The sequence below is a fragment of the Apteryx mantelli genome, unplaced genomic scaffold (genome assembly GCF_036417845.1).
Source record: "Apteryx mantelli isolate bAptMan1 unplaced genomic scaffold, bAptMan1.hap1 HAP1_SCAFFOLD_34, whole genome shotgun sequence".
Taxonomy (NCBI): domain Eukaryota; kingdom Metazoa; phylum Chordata; class Aves; order Apterygiformes; family Apterygidae; genus Apteryx; species Apteryx mantelli.
In genome coordinates this window covers 5,642,897-5,649,509 of record NW_027118693.1, presented here as the reverse complement: position 1 = coordinate 5,649,509, position 6,613 = coordinate 5,642,897, and the positions used below count along the sequence as shown (strand labels likewise).

The window sequence follows — 6,613 nt, the reverse complement described above, 5'->3', positions numbered from 1 at the left end:
TGTGGATTTGGGGGGCTCCAGGGTCTTTGGGGGGGTTCTGGGTATTTTGGGGGGGTCCTGTGGATTTGGGGGGCTCCGGGGTGTTTTGGGGGGCTCCGGGGTATTTTGGGGGGGGTCCTGTGGATTTGGGGGGCTCCGGGGTGTTTTGGGGGGTTCCGGGTATTTTGGGGGGGTCCTGTGGATTTGGGGGGCTCCAGGGGATTTGGGGGGGTTCTGGGTATTTGGGGGGGTCCTGTGGATTTGGGGGGCTCCGGGGTATTTGGGGGGGTTCTGGGTGTTTTGGGGGGGTCCTGTGGATTTGGGGGGGTCCAGGGTATTTTGGGGGGGGCCTGTGGATTTGGGGGGCTCCGGGGTATTTGGGGGGGTTCTGGGTGTTTTGGGGGGGTCCTGTGGATTTGGGGGGCTCCGGGGTATTTGGGGGGGTTCTGGGTGTTTTGGGGGGGTCCTGTGGATTTGGGGGTTCCAGGGTATTTTGGGGAGTTCCGGGGTATTTTGGGGGGTTCTGGAGATTTTGGGGGGTTCTGTGGGTTTTGGGGGGGGTCACGGGGTATTTGGGGGGCTCCGGGGTCTTTGGGGGGGTCCAGGGTATTTTGGGGGGGGCCTGTGGATTTGGGGGGCTCCAGGGTCTTTGGGGGGGTTCTGGGTATTTTGGGGGGGTCCTGTGGATTTGGGGGGCTCTGGGGTATTTGGGGGAGTTCCGGGTATTTGGGGGGGTCCTGTGGATTTGGGGGGCTCCAGGGTGTTTTGGGGGGTCCCGGGGTATTTTGGGGGGGTCCTGTGGATTTGGGGGGCTCCGGGGTATTTGGGGGGGTTCTGGGGTATTTTGGGGGGGTCCTGTGGATTTGGGGGGCTCCAGGGTATTTGGGGGGGTTCTGGGTATTTTGGGGGGGCCTGTGGATTTGGGGGGCTCCAGGGTGTTTTGGGGGGTCCCGGGGTATTTTGGGGGGGGGGCCTGTGGATTTGGGGGGGGGGTCGCCGGGACGCTGACACCCCGGGGTGGGGGGGGGGGCGCAGAGCTGCGGGCCCCCCGGGTGCTGGCGTTCGTGCGCCCGGCCCACGTGCCCGAGGCGGCGCTGCAGCGGGACCCCCGCCGCTTCTGCACCCCCGACCTGGCCCGCCTGCTGGCGCCCATCTTCGAGCCCCCCCCGGCCGCCCCCCGCCGCCGGCCCCGCAGCCCCTCGCCGGTGAGCCCCTGCCTGGGGCGCGGGGTTGGGGGGGTCCCTGGGGGTCCCTGGAGGATTTGGGGGGTCCCTGGGGGTCCCTGGGGGACTTGGGGGGGGTCCTTGGATGCTCTCTGGGGGACTTGAGGGGGCCTGGGGGGTCCCTGGGGGGTCTCCAGGGGTCCTTGGAGGACTTGGGGGGGCCCTGGGGGGCCCTGGAGGGCCCTGGATGCTCCTTGGAGGACTTGGGGGGTCCTGGGAGGGGTCTTCAGGGGCCTTTGGAGGACTTGGGGGGGTCCTGGTGCTCCCTGGAGGACTTGGGGGGTCCCTGGGGGGGGTCTTCAGGGGTCCTTGGAGGACTTGGGGGAGTCCCTGGGGGTCCCTGGGGGGTTCCTGGAGGACTTGGGGGTGTCTTCAGGGGTCCTTGGAGGACTTGGGGGGTCCCTGGATGCTCCCTGGAGGACTTGGGGGGGCCTGGGGGGTCCCTGGGGGGGTCCCTGGGGGGTCTCCAGGGGTCCTTGGAGGACTTGGGAGGTCCCTGGGGGTCCCTGGGGAGCCCTGGAGGACTTGGGGGGGCTCTGGGGGGGTCTTCAGGGGTCCTTGGAGGACTTGGGGGGGGCCCTGGGGGACCCTGGATGCTCCCTGGAGGACTTGGAGGATCCTTGGGGGTCCTTGGGGGGTCCTGGGGGGTCTTCAGGGGTCCTTGGAGGACTTGGGGGGGCCCTGGATGCTCCCTGGAGGACTTGGGGGGGTCCCTGGGGGGTCTTCAGGGGTCCTTGGAGGACTTGGGGGGTCTCTGGGGGTCCTTGGGGGGGCTCTGGGGGACCCTGGATGCTCCCTGGAGGACTTGGGTGGGTCCTGGGGGGTCCTGGAGGATTTGGGGGGTCCCTGGGGGGTCTTCAGGGTCTTTGGAGGACTTGGGGGGTCCCTGAGGGCCCTGGATGCTCCCTGGGGGACTTGGGGGGGCCCTGGAGGACTTGGGGGGGTTCTGGGGGGCCCTGGATGCTCCCTGGAGGACTTGGTGGGTCCCTGGGGGGTCTTCAGGGGTCCTTGGAGGACTTGGGGGGGTCTGGGGTGTCTTCAGGGGTCCTTGGAGGACTTGGGGAGGTCCCTGGGGGTCCTGGTGGTCCCTGGAGGACTTGGGGGGGTCCCTGGGGGGGTCTTCAGGGGTCTTTGGAGGACTTGGGGGGTCCCTGAGGGCCCTGGATGCTCCCTGGGGGACTTGGGGGGGCTCTGGGAGGCTCTGGATGTTCCCTGGAGGACTTGGGGGGTCACTGGGGGGTCTTCAGGGGTCCCTGGAGGACTTGGGGGGTCCCTGGGGTGTCTTCAGGGGTCCTTAGAGGACTTGGGGGGGTCCCTGGGGTGCCCTGGATGCTCCCTGGAGGACTTGGGGGGTCCCTGGGGGTCCTGGGGGACCTTGGCTGCTCCCTGGAGGACTTGGGGGGGCCTTGGGGGGTCTTGAGGGGTCCTTGGAGGACTTGGGGGGTCCCTGGGGGGGTCTTCAGGGGTCCTTGGAGGACTTGGGGGGGCCTTGGGGGGTCTTGAGGGGTCCTTGGAGGACTTGGGGGGTCCCTGGGGGGGTCTTCAGGGGTCCTTGGAGGACTTGGGGGATCCCTGGGGGGGTCTTCAGGGGTCCTTGGAGGACTTGGGGGGGTCTGGGGGGCCCTGGGGGGCACTCTGGGCTCCCTGGGGGGGCTTTGGGGCTCCTTAGGGGGCCGGTGTGTGTGTGGGGGGGGGCGGGTCCTTTGGGGGGCTGCGGGTGGGGGTCGGGGTGGGGGTCAGGGTGGGGGGTCGGTGCCTGACGGCCCCCCCAGCCCCCCGGGGACGAGCTGCTCTTCGAGGTGCAGAAGCTCTTCGCCGCCAGCCCGGGGCAGGGCACCACCCTGCAGGTGGGTGCCGGGGGGGGGACGGGGGCAGGGGGGGCAGTGGGGCGCAGTGGGGACACAGTGGGGCACAGTGGGGTCGCAGTGGGGACACAGTGGGGACGCAGTGGGGCACAGCGGGATGCAGTGGGACACGGTGGGGCACAGCAGGGCACAGTGGGGCACAGCGGGATGCAGTGGGGTGCAGTGGAGACACAGCGGGGACACAGTGGGGATGCAGTGGGGCACAGCAGGGTGCAGTGGGACGCAGTGGGGCACAGTGCGGATGCAGTGGGTTGCAGTGGGATGCAATGGGGACGCAGTGGGGTGCAGTGGGGACACAGTGTGACGCAGTGGGGACGCAGTGGGGACACAGTGGGGACAAAGTGGGGTTGCAGTGGAACGCAGTGGGGGCGCAGTGGGGGCGCAGTGGGGTGCAGTGGGGACGCAGTGGGGCACCGTGGGGACACAGTGGGGCACAGCAGGGCACAGTGGGGGCACAGTGGGTTGCAGTGGGGCGCAGTGGGGCGCAGTGGGGCACGGTGGGATGCAGTGGGGACACAGTGGGGCACAGTGGAGATGCAGTGGGGTGCAGTGGGGACACAGTGGGGCGCAGTGGGGGCACAGTGGGGCACAGTGGGGCACAGTGGGGACACAGTGGGGTGCAGTGGGGACGCAGTGGGGACGCAGTGGGGATTCAGTGGGGCACAGTGGGACACAGTGGGGATGCAGTGGGGACACAGTGGGGCACAGTGGGGACACAGTGGGTCGCAGTGGGATGCAGTGGGGCGCAGCGGGGCACAGTGGGGCACAGTGGAGATGCAGTGGGGACGCAGTGGGGCGCAGCGGGGCGCAGCGGGGACACAGTGTGACGCAGTGAGGACGCAGTGGGGCACAGCAGGGTGCAGTGGGGACGCAGTGGGGTGCAGTGGGGCACCGTGGGGCACTGTGGGACGCAGTGGGGACGCAGTGGGGACGCAGTGGGGCACAGTGGGGTGCCGTGGGGCGCAGTGGGTCGCAGTGGGGCGCTGCAGCGGGGCGGTGTCGCGCAGGCGGGGCCGCTGGACCTGGCCATGTTGGCCCCCTACATCCCCATGGACGGCGACTTCCAGCTGGGCGGGGCCGAGGCGCCGCGGGGGCGGGGCCGCGGCCCGCGCGCCGGCCCCGCCCCCCGGCGCCCGGCCCCGCCCCCGCGGCCCCGGGCCCGCAGCTTCCACGGGCGCCGCCCCCCGGCCCCGCCCCCGCCGGCGCTGCCGCGCTGGGGCAGCGACCCCGCCCTCGGCCGGCCCCGCCCCCCCGCGCGCCACGCCCCCCGCAAGAGGTGGGCGGGGCCGGCGCCGCGGGGGGGGAGTGGGCGGGGTCGGCGGGGGGCCAGAAAGGAGGCGGGGGCTGATATGGGGGGGGTGCAGCGGGGGGGCGGGGCCTCTGCGGCCGGGGGGGCGGGGCGTTTGGCGGGCGTGCCCGGGTGGGGTGTGTCCCGCGGGAGGGGGGCGGGGCTTGGGGCAGGGTGTTTCGGGCAGGGGGCGTGTCCAAGGGGCGGGTGGGGGCGTGTCCATGGAAGGGTGCGTGTTAGGGGCGTGTCCGGGCGGGGGGGGCGTGTCCGGGGGGGCGGAGCCGGATCCCGCGGCTGAAGCGTGTGCTCGCGTGTGCGTGGCGTGTGCGTGGCACCTGTGCACGAGACGTGTTGGAGGCATGTGGGAGGCATGTTGGCAGCGTGTGGGAGGCGTGTCAGAAGCATGTTGAGGCATGTCAGAGGTGTGTGGAGGTGTGTGTTGGTGTGTGTTCGCGTGTGGAGGTGTGTCGGAAGCGTGTGTTGCGTGTGCTGGCATATAGTGGCATGTGCTGGCATGCCGGAAGCATGTCAGAAGCGTGTGGGAGGCGTGTGTTGGCGTGTGTTGGCGTGTCAGAGGTGTGTCAGAAGGATGTGGAGGTGTGTTGGTGTGTTGCAGGCGTGTGCTGGCATGTCAGAAGCGTGTCGGAAGCGTGTCGGAGGCATGCGTTCACTTGTGCTGCATGCGTTGGCGTGTCAGAAGCGTGTCAGAGGCATGTCGAGGCGTGTTGGAGGTGTGTGTTGGTGTGCGTTGGCATGCGTTGGCGTGTCAGAAGCGTGTGGAGGCACATTGGCATGTCGGAAGTGTCGGAGGCGTGTGGGAAGCATGTGGGAAGCGTGTCAAGGCATGTGGGAAGTGTGTGGGAAGCATGTTGAGGCGTGTGGGAAGCGTGTCAAGGTGTGTCGAGGTGTGTCAGAAGTATGTTCGAGGCGTGTGGGAGGCGTGTGTTGGCGTTTGTTGGCATGTCGGAGGTGTGTCAGAAGCATGTGGAGGTGTGTGCCGGTGTGTTGGCGTGTCAGAAGCGTGTCAGAAGGGTGTCGGAGGTGTGTTGCATGTGTTGGCGTGTCAGAAGCGTGTCAGAGGCATGTCGAGGCGTGTTGGGGGTGCGTGCTGGCATGCGTTGGCGTGAGTTGGTGTGTCAGAAGCGCGTGGTGGCACGTTGGCGTGTCTCATGTCAGCAGCATGTCAGAAGCGTGTCGAGGCGTGTCGGAAGTGTGTGGGAAGTGTGTCAGGGCGTGTGGGAAGCATGTGGGAAGTGTGTCGGAGGCGTGCATTGACGTGTGTTGCGTGCGTTGGCATGTCAGAAGTGTGCCAGAGGCATGTCGAGGCGTGCTGGAGGCATGTGTTGGCGTGCGTTGCGTTGGTGTGTTGGCGTGTCAGAAGCGTGTGGAGGCACGTTGGCGTGCATTGGCGTGTCAAGGCGTGTCAGTAGCGTGTGGGAAGCATGTGGAGGCGTGTCGAGGCATGTGGGAAGCGTGTGGAGGCACGTTGGTGTGTCGAGGCGTGTGGGAAGTGTGTCGAGGTGTGTGGGAAGCGTGTGGGAAGCATGTGGGAAGTGTGTGGAGGCGTGTGGAGGCGTGTGGGAAGCATGTGGAGGTGTGTGGAGGCATGTGGAGGCGTGTGGGAAGTGTGTCGAAGCATATGGAAGGCGTGTGGAGGCATGTGGGAAGCATGTGGGAAGCGTGTGGAGGCGTCTTGAGGCATGTGGAGGCATGTGGGAAGCATGTGGAGGCGTGTCGCGGCATGTGGGAAGCATGTTGGAGGCGTGTGGAGGCACGTTGGCATGTCGGAAGCGTGTGGGAAGCATGTCGAGGCATGCGGGAAGCGTGCAGGAAGTGTGTCGTAGGCATGTGGAGGTGTGTGGAGGCACGTTGGCGTGCCATAGGCGTGTGGAGGCGTGTGGAGGCGCATGGAAGCATGTGGAAGCGTGTCGGAGGCGTGCGGGAAGCGTGTCGGAGGCGTGTGGAGGCACGTTGGCGTGTCGGAGGCGTGTGGAGGCACATTGGCGTGTCGGAAGCGTGCGGGAAGCGTGTCGGAGGCTTGTGGAGGCACGTTGGCGTGTCGGAAGCGTGTGGAAGCGTGTCGGAGGCGTGTGGAGGCACGTTGGTGTGTCTGAAGTGTGTGGAAGCGTGTGGAGGCGTGTGGAGGCGTGTGGAAGCATGTCGGAGGCGCGTGGAGGCACGTTGGCGTGTCGGAGGCGTGTGGAAGCATGTGGAAGCGTGTCAGAGGTGTGTGGAGGCACATTGGCGTGTCGGAGGCA

At 68.0% G+C, this 6,613-nt stretch overlaps 1 long non-coding RNA gene across 1 annotated transcript; it reads left to right on the top strand.

Moving 5' to 3' along the window:
* The first annotated feature begins 1,019 nt into the window (after positions 1–1,019).
* On the top strand, positions 1,020–4,168 carry LOC136996387 (uncharacterized). Its single transcript, XR_010887558.1, has 3 exons — positions 1,020–1,184; positions 2,975–3,049; positions 4,075–4,168. It is a non-coding gene; the product is annotated as an uncharacterized lncRNA (long non-coding RNA).
* The last annotated feature ends 2,445 nt before the right edge of the window (positions 4,169–6,613 follow it).